This window comes from Molothrus ater, chromosome 5 (assembly GCF_012460135.2).
Source record: "Molothrus ater isolate BHLD 08-10-18 breed brown headed cowbird chromosome 5, BPBGC_Mater_1.1, whole genome shotgun sequence".
NCBI classification, from domain to species: Eukaryota; Metazoa; Chordata; class Aves; order Passeriformes; family Icteridae; genus Molothrus; species Molothrus ater.
In genome coordinates, this window is record NC_050482.2 from 48,038,962 (window position 1) to 48,051,806 (window position 12,845).

Below are 12,845 nucleotides of genomic sequence, written 5' to 3' on the forward strand. Positions count from 1 at the left end.
TGGTTCTCTGAAAATTTTTTATTTTAACTTTCTTCTTGCAAAGATGCCAAGCCATATAAACTGATACTACAGCTTTTTCAAATTTATGACCAGTCATAGGAAGAGTGGTTGTCAAAAATCTGGAATTTCATTTCCTCAAATTCCTAATCTTGTAATTCAAATATTATCTTTTCTTCAAATTTAAGGATACAGTCCTACTACCACTGCTGGAGGCTGAAATGCCATACCAGGGCACTAACTTGCTATAACACTACATTAATACAACTCCCCTGACTCCTCTTCATGCCATTCCCTCAGGTCCTGTCACTAGTTGCCAGAGAGAAGAGACTGGTGCCAGCTCTTGTTCTTAACTCTCTCTTTGCTACATTAACTGTACTGCATTGAACAAAACTACATTGCTGTAATGGCTTCTGTACTAAATTGAGTTTGGAATAACGCCAGTCGTTATTCAAAGAGATTATAGAGATTGAAAAGATTCACAGTTTTCTGGAAACTCACCTTTTAGCCAAAAAGCATTCAATCCTGATTGACTCCCAAAGGACTTATATGCAAGGACCCTGCAAAAGTGCTCTCCAGAAGTGAATTTACAAGTTAAACAATAGGCATGGCTAGGAACTGCCAACTTATGGGTAGTTCTGGCCTCTTCTTTCTGAAAAATCTTGTCCTCTGACTGTACACAAAAGCTCAGAAGGCTCAACTTCAAATTCATGTATCCCTTTTTCAAGACAAAACATTTCACCATGGCACTGTAGTTCAACAACGAAAGTTTAAGACATTATGGTTACAGGTTTCTGTCACACTTCCTCTTAGAAATCGTCATGCCTGTAGCAAATACAGCTGAGAAAGATGCATTTCAGCAGTTCAAGTTCCAGGCTAGTACCCCTTCTTAAAGCCCTGTTGCAGATGTGTTTGCAAATTTATGGGCACGTGTACATTTCCTTGTTCCATCTTGGCTGTGCAATGGAAACATGTAGCAGAGAGATCAGGAAAACCACTGGAAATGGCGGAACCCTAAACCACTGCCCCTCAATCTGTTGAGGAATACCTTCAGTGCAGGTAGCTCAGCGTGTAGCTGCAGTGCAGCTGCAGATTGAGCTCTGGGGGGCAGGAGCTCCAGAGAAGCAAGAGACTGTGAACTGGTGGCAACCCTTTGCACAACAATGGAGGCAAAGGGCCTGTGGCATTGGCCACGTGATCGGGACACTCAGAGACATGGCAGGAGCCAACAACTCAGCTGGAACACCTCAGACTATAGTGTGCATAGAATGGGAGGGTGTAAAAAGGCCAGGGCTTCCTTTATTCAGGATCCTTCCTCCCTCCAAGGCACCAACCTCAGCTCTGATTCTGTTGCTGCACTGTGATTTTATTATTTTAAGGATCCAGATTTTGGAGACTCTGCTATGGGAAGCCTGGGGTCAAACCAGTAAGGAAACGTGGTCTGACTGTGAGAGTGTGGGGAGGGTAGGGAGTCAAGGGGATCACCCATCGTTTGCTGGAGCCGCGAGTGTGAAGCAGCTTCAGTCCCAGCTTTGGTGGTGCGAGTGTGACTGCCAGAGTGGTTCCTAGACAGTCACACAGGAAAGTTTCCTTAGCCCATCCACCAAGCACACCTGACAAGACTCTTACAACAGGCTGTGTCACAAATACTGTTTCACAACATATGTGCACAGAGAAACCTATTGCCCAGCCTGGTCCATATATGACAGACAGAAGTTTTATCCATATTTAGCTTAATTTCCAAGAAAACAAATAAAAATTATGTTTTTCACACCTTCAGTTCAGGAAGAATGGGACCTTTCTTTGCCTCAGAGTAAGAACATGATTCTCCACTACCAGCTTAGTAGGTGACTGGTACTTCTGCTGAGAAGTCTACACATGCTCTTCTATGGGCACAGCCATGGGTCTCTCTCCTAGACCTGACCCATGCCTCCTGGCACAGACCACCTGCTGCTCAGTTCTGCCTTGGGCTGTACAAAGAACACACTGTTCTAGCTCATGTCAAAGCAGGCCGTGTGTTTTTCTCCCCCGTGCCTGAGGCAGAAATGAAGGGTGGATGGGGAACTTGTAGTTTTGACCTGAAGCTCACCCAGGATAACCCATGTGCTTCAGCTTCACCTAAAAGCAGAGCCAACAGGCACCCTTAGGTTTCTTGGCACTCTTGAACCTCAATGTGCGTTATCAAACAACTCCAAACCTCTTGGGCTTTGGTCAGGCACAGCCCTAGCTCAGAGGCGGGACACGAGATGTGATAAGGGACGAGCAGCGAGCATTGCAGGTCACTGATAAAGCAGCCTGGCGGATTGCAGGCGGGCTTTCGAAGGTGTCACAGAGCCTGCAGGGCCACGTAGCCTGCAACTCCTGTGGCGGGAAGCTGCGACAGGGAAGAGAGGGAGGAAGGAAGGGGGGTTGGGCCGGCGGCTCCCGCCACCGCCCTTCGGCGCTCCACAGCGCCCCCTAGCGGCAGCGGCCGCAGCGCGCCCCGGCGCTTAATGCGCCTACCCTTGCACGGCTGCGCGCCAAGGGGCGGGGCCACTGCTCATTTAAATACCACGGAGGCTTATTTGCATGGCACTAAGATGGCCGGCCCTGCGATTGGCCGGTTCCGGAGCAGCCCCCCACTGCCGGCCCCTGTGCCCACGGAGGGGGCGGGGCCAAATGAGCGAGGGGAGGAGACACAGGCTTCATTTGCATAGCGGCCCGGCGTGTGCGACGGGGGGAGGTGGTGTTTGTGCCTGGAGCGCGTTGCGAGTTTGAATCCACAGCGGCGGCGGTAGCGGCGGCAGCGGCTGCTCGGGCTGGAGCTGCCGCGGGACGTGAGGGTGCAGGTACGGCAGGGCGCGCTCGGGGCGCGGGGGCCGGGCGGGCAGGGCAGCGCACGGCACGGCACAGCGGCGGCCGTGCTCGCTGCTCCGCGCGGCGGCGGCGGCGGCGGCTGCAGCGGCTGCAGCAACAGTGCGCATGCGCCGGAAAGCTGCAGCGCTGTACGCGCGCATGCATGGGAGCACGTGACCCGGCTCCAGTGCAGCGGCGGTGGCGCGCGTGCGCGTCCCCGTTGCTTTCGCGCGTTGGCGGCGGCGGTGGCGGCGCGGGCACAGGTGGGTCTGACGGGGGCGCGCACCGGGAGCAGCGGGCACCCGCATGGGCGCGACCCGCCTCACGCGGCCTGGGCGAGGCGAGGCGAGGTGAGGGCGAGTGTTTGGGTGGGACAGGGGCGCGTCCGGCGCCTCGAGAGCGTTTCCTTGCTCCCTGCCGGAAATGGGCTGGCCTGGCCTGGGTGGTTGGTGCTGGGCGCCGCCGGGAAGGGCCGCACCGGCACGGCGGGCGTGGGCCATCGCAGCGCATGGACTGTGGACGCAACGAGGGGAAAGTACTGGTGGTGTTTTTACACTGGCAGGCACTAGGGCACAATTTTTGTACTTTATGGATATGCTTGTTTCTTGGAAACCAAACAGTTTTTATATGGGAACCCAGAAGGTTGAGTTGTGCTTACTCGTGTGGTGTCACCAGTAAACAAGGCCCAAGCGCCTTCTCGAGGTGTCATGGCCGCCCGCATCAAAACATGGCGAAAGAGTTTAAGCCATGTGCTAAGTAAAGAAGGTACATTCGAACCTCTTCTCTTCCTTAAGGTTAAATATTTTAAATACCCAAATTTTTCTCAGTTAAGTGCTTTTTTCTTTAATTCTGAGGCCTGGTGTTGCTCTGCCCTGGAGTAGTTTGCTCTTCTAGCAAATCCATGTTTCTGGATTTCGCAGTCGTTGGCAGATATTCAGTGGAAATGCTGATAGTAAGATATTTTGTTACTTAACAGTAATCTTGAAATCATTCTAAGTAGTGTTGCATGACTAGATAGACTTAGTAGAAAAGTTGGATGGAAATGTTGATGGAAAAGTACCTGCTTAAAATAAAGGGGTGAACAGCTCTGCTATTCTAGGAAGCAGTCAGTGAGCTTAAAAATGCAGGCATCAGTCACAGAAAAACATCACTTACGCCTCTAGATATTTGCTATGCTAACCAGTGGAAGTAAGAGCATGTTAATGGATATGTTTGCTTAATATCCCAAACTATACAAGAAAATGCAGCATTATTATAAACAGGGTTATTAGAACTTAATTCTGCAAGATGAGAATATTTTATAAGCATACTATTTGTCTCTCTTTTGCAAGTTAAAATATATGCTTGCACTTGTTACAGTTCATAATAGGTTCATATTTTCAAAAGCAGAAGAGTGAAGAATGTTCTTAATCTCTGTTTAAGTGTGGAATGAAAAATTTAAATATAAAATCTCTACACATTCATCAGCTATCAATACAAAAAATAAGTGGTGTTCTAATTAGGTGCTATTTTTTGCAGTCCTACAGGAAGGTATGAAGGAGAGTGTTGCTGCAGATACTAAGAATTTCTTGGAAGAGAAGAAACCAAACACAAAAACCACTGCTGTTTGATACGTGATCCTGGGCAGGTAATTTCTCAGTTTCAGATCTATGAAATGGGGCTAATGATTGTTGTAAGGCCAATTATAAAATAAATTTGTTAATAATTTGAGGATTTATGCAATTCATGAATCGTGGTAACTGCACCCACTAGTTATTCTTGACATATAGCAATTATTATTTTCTATGCTTCAGAACTACCAAATTAAATTTCCATGTGTGTATAATTGAGGGAGCATTATATTAATAATATTGGATTCTTGTTACATTTTTAGTTTGGAGAACTTAGTGCATTCCTTGAGTAAACCATGTTTTTATCAGTTGCAACCTTTCTACCAACTGTAGTAGTGCTGAGCTGATGCTTTCTGTGATAATATGGAACAGTGTTGTATTTTGTTGTATGAAATAATATACCGAAGGTGTTTTGGATGTTGTGTAGACTTAAAACTAATCACAGTACCATTTGTTTCTAAAATGATTCAACAATAATTATATGCATCAATTTAATTTGTTATTTTGATGACTTTTTTGTGAAACCATTTATCTTCTACCCCATTTGAAGTCTGTTTTCAAGAAGATGCTGATTCTAATAGATATACACATCTTTTTTGCCACGTTTCCTGTACCATTATAAGCTGTAGCTTGTCTTACTATGTTCATTTCAAAACTTAGAAAACCAACATTAACTATCGTGTGTGAATTTCCCTATAAAAGCTCCTTTAGTAATCCTTCCCCTGGGGACAAGAACACATAAGCATATGCTTTTCCTACCATCACGGAAGGTGATTTTGCCAGCCAAGCAACAGCCTGAACAGCTTAATAAAAGTTATTAGTTAATAAAGTTTAAATACTGGTTTACTGAATTCGGTGCAAACAGAAATGTTTAATGTGTTCAGTGAATTCTAAAATACTGATTTGTTGCTAGTAATTAGATTTTCATTTTCCTTGTATTTGCGTGTGTTTCTTGTGACAAACTTTAAAAAGTTTTCACCATGAAATGGAGCTGACTAAGCCAAGTACTGTATTTTGGTTTCAAAATAAGGCAAAAATAATTTAGTTTTCACTATTTCAATGTTTCAATGATGTAAGTATTTATTAGGTTTATCTTAGCTTAATTGTCAGAAACTCTGCGTATGGCAAAAACATTAAGTTCATTCATGGGATATAAGCAGTAAGGCCAAAAGATCCTTTAAACCAGTATGTTTTTACTCAGTAGTTTGCATGCTAGTGCTTTTTTCTTTCTTATTTATTCTACTTGATGGGTTTTTTTGTATTATGGGTTGTTGATGGGTTTTTTTGTATTATGGGTTAGTTCCATCTTTACGTGATGGATTTTATTTTGGGAGTTACAGCAATGACGCATGTTCATTGCAGTTTTCGTAAGGGGTAATAAATGATGAAAATAAGTTGTAAGTTACAAAATTGTTAAGATACGTGAGTATGGGGAGCTGGGATTTTTTTCTCCTCCTTGATGATTTTATTTAATGCTGCTCTTAAATGCAATGCAATCTAATGTTATTTTTGCAGAACATAATTCATTGGTCTCCTTGGTTTTCTCTATTACCTGACATTACTCTGAGAAATTGATCTATTCACACAAAATAAGTGGGGGTTTGTAAACTGGTTAGCATAAATGCTGTTTTCATGATGTATCCTTGTAGTCCTGGTGTTTCAGCTCTACTCACTGTGCTGTGTGTACTGCATGAAAAAGTTCTTCTAGTTCTACTGTACTGTAAGAAGCTGTTTATCAAGCAGCAGTGACTTATCCAAATACAGGATGGGGAGTAAGATAGGGCTGTTGTGTGTCAAGTTTTTTTGAGTTGGTTTTTTTGTTTGTTTGTTTGCTTGTTTTTTTTTTTTGACAGTTCATTAAAAGCAGAAAGTTAAATTGTTTTTTAATTTTTTTTTTTGTCAAGTTAGCTGTAGAATGTCTTAATCAGTGAATATGGTTTAGATATGAATTGTGTAATACCTAATTTCAAAATTTCTCTACTTTGGCCTTGGTTTAGATACTAAAGCCTATTGGATGATACCAAAGAAAGTAACTTAAAAATATTTTTAATACTTGGGTTAGGAGGATCTGGAACATAGTTTGTGTCCACTTTTGACTTCTGGTTATCCTGTTAAGAGAATAATTTCACATGGCATTGTGGGAGTCTTAGTTTGTGTTTACCTGAAAAGCTTTTGTGTATTGCTGGTAGTGTTTTTAGATGTTTTCCATTTTTTGTTCACGTTCAGCTTTTTCTAATTTTTTTTTTGTATTTTTATAGTAATAGTAGTCAAATTTCTGATTTCATATGTACAGTGTGTAAGTTTTGAAAACATCTAATTGAAGTGCAGTATTAGTCTACAGATTAGACTATAAGAGTGAGTGTCATCGGTTGTAGATACAAAGTACTGATATTAGTTATCTAAATACTGGATCTTCAGAATGCATTATTATTTTTTTACTGTGGTGAACAGTGGAAGTGTGATCCAGAAAGGGGAGTCTGTTTTGTTAGTTTGGAGGGGGATTTTTTTTTTGCCTTAAATTGCATATTCTGGTTTTAATGAATGCTCTAGTTCTTAGCACTCTTCTTGCTTGGCTGTCTTTTGGAAATACATACAGGCCAAAAAGCGTTCCAAAGAAAGTAGATTTCTCAGTTGCATGTGACTTCTAGATAGCTTTGTATTTCATGCTTTCACCTGGTGTTGTATTACATAGCGTTAAAAAAGCCAAAATGCTCTAAGTGCACAATGAATCATAATCACAGAATGATTTGGGTTGCAAGGGACCTTAAAATTCATCTGCTCCCAGCTGCCCTGCAATGTGCAGGGAGACCTTCCACTAGACCTGGTTGCTCAGAGCCCCATCCAGCCTGACCTCGAAAACTTAACACGGGTGAAGCATTCCCAATTTAACCACCTCACAGTACAGTGCCTCACCACTCTCACACAAAAGGATTTTTTTCCTAATATCTAATATAAGCCTACTGGATTTCAGTTTGAATCCATTACTTTTTGTTCTATAACTACATGACTTTGTAAAAAGTTTCTTTTGAGCTCTTTTGTACTCCTTTTATAAGCACTGGAAAGTCCCTTAAGGTATTTACAGAGCCTTTTCTTTTCCAGACTGAACAACCCCACTTCTCTCAGTATTTTTTCCTGGGAGAGGTGATCCATCTCTCTAATCATCTTGGTTGCCCACCTTTGGACTCACTGGTTCATGTCCTTTTTGTGCTGAGGACTCCAGAGCAGTGCAGGTGGGGTTTCAGCAGAGCAGAGGGGCAGCATCCCTTTCCTCACTGTGCTGTCCACGCTGTTCTGGATGTAGCCCAGGATACAATTGGCTTTCTGGGCTGCAAGTGCACATTGCTGGGTCATTTCCAGCCCTGATCCACCTGCACCCCCCAAGACCTCAGCAGGGCTGTTCACCATCTGTTTATCCCCCCAGCCTGTACAATACCAGAGGCTGTGCTTACATGCAACTTCAGCATTTCGTGCAGGCCTAAGTTTCAGGCTTGCATAAAACTTTAAAATATTTGTGTGGATAAGGTTATTAAAGTGACACTTAAAAATTCTGCTAGGAGGACAGATGAGTCTAATGAGTTTATTTTTCTGGTTAAGAAGAAAAATTCCAATACAGATACGTGGCAAAAATTTCAAATTGTGCCACAGCCCAAGAAATTTTAAAAGAAAGCTGCTCATCTCTAGCACAGTAGTCCAGTTTTATGTGAACATTGATTGATAGTTGTTTTTAGTAGTTCTTGGAAGAGTTGTTAGTTTTCCGTAAATATAAAGCATAGTAAGCATCAAATATAATTATTAATAATTAATAATTTTGTGAAAACAAACAGCTGGAGTGAGGAGAAGCTACCAGTGTTGGTAGTGAGGGAGGTTTGAAATTAAGTGGTGTTTTGGGGGAATAACTCGCTGTCAGTCATTACATAGGCCAGTGTCCACTGTTCACTTGCTTGGTGTAGTAACCAGTGATAACCCGAGTAAGAAATAGCAAGACAATATTTATAATTTGTAAGAAATGTGGATTCCCTAGTTCCATTGCTCACTCCTTATCTTGCTTAATACTGCTGGTGTATATCTTTTTAATTGCCTGTACATTTAACAGCCGGTCTGCCCTCCCCTTTCCATCCCTCCCCCCATCTTTCAGGTTTTTTTCTGGAAGTAAAGACTCCCTTGCAGGTGTAGCTGAGAGCATGGTACTAACTACACCATGCTAAATAACTGCCTGATTTTCAGTTGTAGGTCAGTTTGCATCCCATCATAGTAGAAGAATTCACAACATTGTGTAAATGTATGTATGTTGTATAAATACCTTTTATGTTTTTCTGGGAAAACTTATGTTTTGGAAAGTAAACTATGCCTTTTGTTATATTTTGAGCTGTACTTGTTACAAATTATTTTAAAACTATACACAGGAATTACTAGCACTTACTTCTTTCATGAACCAACATCAAATCATTTGAGAACTTAGGGAACTAGGTGGCTGGGTGCAAAGTACTTTTTTAAAATGTATTTTAAGAAATATTTAGCTAACTAATAGAGGTACTTTTGCTGTGGGTAAGGTGAATTTTTGTAATACCAGAAAAATGTTTTCCTCTTCTAGGTGTGGTTTCTGAAAAGGCTTTCAAGTAAACTCCCATAGTCAATGCACAGATTTTATTATATGGCTGTGGATACGGGAGACAAAATAAATACACAGATTATTTTAACAACTGTCATTTTGTGTTGTCTCAAGCATTATCTGCAATTTCATGGTACTGTAAACAAATGTAATGGTAAAAAAACCGCCAAACAATTTCCTGAACAAAACCACATCCCTCATGTCTCCTTCCTCAAAAGAAAAATGCCAACCAAACAATCCAAAAGCTGCCATTTTACTTCTTAGCTTTGCCTCCAACATGCTGCAGTTTCCATAAGGTCCTTTTTAAAACAAGTTGCATTCAAATTTTTTGTTTCTTTCAGAAATGGGTTAAACATATTAATATAAATGCCTGTTAACTTCAGTCAATGCACTGAAAATTTCCTGCTTTGGTGCTACCATCAAGAAGCTTGGAAAAATGAGGTGTCCTTAAATGTTGTGCAGACTTTTGTTTTCTGAATTTCAGTGCTCCTTGTCTCATGATTATGAGCTCTTTTTTTCCCCCAGCAGTTTAGGTAGTGTTTATATGTGATGTCCCAGGTGAGAGCCAAGGTGTTTCTTGAAATCAGTCTTCTGGCCTGTGCAAAAATAGGAATAAAAAAGGGTTTCAGTGGTAGTATTTAGAGGCGGCAGTTGAATTGTGTACAAATAGTTTCTCCTGAATTTCATCAACATAAGAACTGTTTTTTCAACTTAATGTTAACTAACATATAAAACAGCACATAACAAAACAAAAAAATCAATAACGGAAGAGGGTAAATGAGAAAAGGGGATAGGATGTGGTTTGGACACAAGGATTTGTGGATGAGACATAGGTAAGTGGTTTCTAAGCATTTAATTTGAGCAAAAGAAACTATTCATGCTTTGGTTGTTCTCTCCTGCCCTTGTTATGTTTAAATGCTTAAAATCTTGTCTGAATGGGCAGAAATTTCTGCCTGCCCTTGATTCTTCAGGAAGGAGCCCTGGTATGAACTGTGGCTCTGTGTAATGGTATTTAAGAGGTGTGTGCAAAGGTGATGCTACTTACACAGGGCAATACCTGGAGAAACAACAGGATGCCGTTCTCTTGCGGTTCTTGTTTGATGTCCATGAGAAATTGGGAAAATGGAAGCCTTGCTTTAATTTATGGCTCCAGTAATTGAATTTACTGAGATGATATTGGAATCTTTTGGCATATTATCAAAAGAGGGCAGGATTAAAGATTATTTGGTGTTCTTAACATGTTAAGTTTAACTTCCATTCTCCAGTCTTATAAAAATGCTTTATTTTCTTGGGGTTTTGACAAGAGAGTCTGTATAAATGCCATGTTAGATAGCAATGAAAAAACTGTAGTCCCATGCAAGTATAGAATTACACATTAGTGTGGGTGCAGCCTAACATTTCTAGGGCTAAAGCAGTTTGAGGACTTACTCTATTCCTAAGTCTGTGTTTATTTAAACAACAGGTTTTATTTTAAAATTAGTTTGAATAGTAACTTTTAACACACTAAACACACTTTTGTGTGTCAATGGAGGTCTATTGAACTGGACATTTAAGTTAATGCATGTGATTTCTTACTATTCTGTAAGATTTTTTGCATCCATGTGTCTGTATTAATGTATTAGGGCCTCTGCATGTTCCTGAAGCTTTCTGACAAAGCAAGACATTTGTAGCAACAGGACTGTGACATGGATTCTGTTTTCTCTGGCTCAGGGAAAGTGTTCTGTGAAATTTTTTTGCAAACTTGTTGGTTTTGCCTGTTCAAACCTATTTAAGTCATTGTCATCCATATGTCACGCTCCAAGACTCAGCGTTACATAAAACGCAGTGTTGTACAAGCACAACTTTTGGATTCTGGGTTAGAATGTCCCTATGTTTTTGGTGATATATTTTCATTTAGTTTTCTAAATATGTGCCATACTATCAGAGACAATCAGTGGAGCTGTCTCATAGGTGGCATGTGCCCTTTCTTGTACTGCAGGTCATGGTAATACAAGGACAAAAAGAAGAGCCAGATGATGTGTTTCACCATTTTTTTAAGTTAGAAATACTGGCTGTAGTGCTGATGAGTGCATCAGACAATTACTGCTGGCATGGTTAATCAATCCTGAAATAACTAGCTACAGCTGGCAACAGACATGCCCAGTTACATAAGTCTAGACCTTTTCATAATTGGAGTGGTTGGAGGGCAGGCACGTTCTTCTACTTTTTTGGGGGGAGCGACTTACTATGTTGAGCTAATTCTGGATCACAAATATTTTTTGTTAAAAGGCTAGGTATAATTCAACACTGATTTTCTTTGGAATTGCCCCATGGACTCATTTGCAAGTATTTTGTTTTAAAATAGACAAATTTTGGATTATGTAGAAGAGAAGTGAGGCAGATACAGAGGAGCTCCCTCCAGAGCTCATCCAGTGTTGCCTCTGTGAGAGTGTGTGATTGGTTATTATTTGTTACATAATTATAATTAATATTATTATTTTCATTACCATTAACAGATAGTAGAGCGAAACCTATATTGGATTTGTGTTAAACTTGTGTCTTTGGTTAACAACCCATTCTCCCCACCATAGGTTTTCAAACCAGTTCTTCAGGAACTGCTCTGTTATGAAATTCCATCAAAATTCCTTAAGTGATTCCAGATACAGGTCTTCTTTGAAAAACTTGGACAACAAGCTGCATTGCAGTCATAAGGAGTTAGATACTTGATTTCTCTAAGCAGTGAAGTTCTGGAACGTTCTTGGGATTTTTGCTAGCTTTCTTACAAAGTAAACATCCTTTTTTCCTCCCCAAATAAAATTTTTATTGGGCAACTAATATTGCAGACTATTTTGAAGTAGATGGAGCAGTACAAAGCTATAGATTAATTTCTTAAGTTGGTTGTTTTGGTTTGGTTTTGGTTTCTTTTTTTTAAGAAGCGTTGAAGTGAGCCTGCTCTTGAAAACTATTCTCTAATGTTTGTCAGCTCTGTGCTTGATGCGGCTCTGTATCCGTGACTGTTGATGTGTGACATGAATTCGTGAATTCTGAACTGTCTTGCAGTTGTGAGAGATTTGAAGTATGTGACACAAATCCTGGATCACAGGCCTAGAAGGGCTGCCTCTTGCTCGTTTTTGGTTTAGTTTGATTTTCCCTTCACCAGTGGTGCTAGGAAGCTGCAGTGCTGCAGCTGTGCATTAACCACTTCCTGCCTGTCAAAGAAACCACTCCTCTGCTTGCAGGTACCCACCCTTTCCACCTCTGCAGTTTGTTGCAGTGTGGTAAAGACAGAGGTGTTTTGCTGTGTAAATGTTTTACCTCCTGCTGAGTTCTCACTGATTGGCTTGAGTGAATGCTGCAGCCATCTTAGTCTTATTTTCAGTACAGCTGAGAGAGCAGTTTCAGAATGGCTGAAAAAGTGCTCTTCAGTGTAGCAGTTCAGCTTGACTGGGTGCAAATGAACAGAACTGTTACCATCACGTGCTCCGGACCTTAGAGGTGAGCACCAGCTCTACTCTGCTGCGAAGCAATTTAAAACCTTGGTTAGGCATAGTTAAAAGTAATTCTAAGCTATATAAAATACCTTGCAATGTTGTTGTCTTCTTTTTTTATTTTTAGGTCAATTGTAGTGGGTTCTGGTTTTTTGCTGATTTGTTTGTGGTTTGGTTTTTAGAGTTCAGTTTTCAGCGGGTTTTTTGTTTGTTTGTTGGTATTTGGGATTTTTTTTGGTTTGTTTTTTTTTGGTTTTCTCTTTGCTTTCACACTGAATTAATTAACAGACCTCTATCTTGTCTTAGTTACAGGATAGATTAGATGGG

At 41.1% G+C, this 12,845-nt stretch overlaps 1 protein-coding gene across 7 annotated transcripts in view; it reads left to right on the plus strand.

Moving 5' to 3' along the window:
* Window positions 1–2,684: 2,684 nt before the first annotated feature.
* ATF7IP (activating transcription factor 7 interacting protein) overlaps window positions 2,685–12,845 on the plus strand; it is an 82,299-nt gene continuing 72,138 nt past the window's right edge. For 3 of the 7 annotated variants that reach the window (XM_036401645.2, XM_036401644.2, XM_036401648.2), the window contains exons 1-2: window positions 2,686–2,825; window positions 4,351–4,459. The gene's annotated coding sequence lies outside the window, so the exon portion shown is untranslated. Of the gene's footprint in view, window positions 2,826–3,033; window positions 3,096–4,350; window positions 4,460–12,845 lie in introns of those variants that run through there. The other 4 variants (XM_036401649.2, XM_036401650.2, XM_036401652.2 and 1 more) reach the window with 3 other exon arrangements.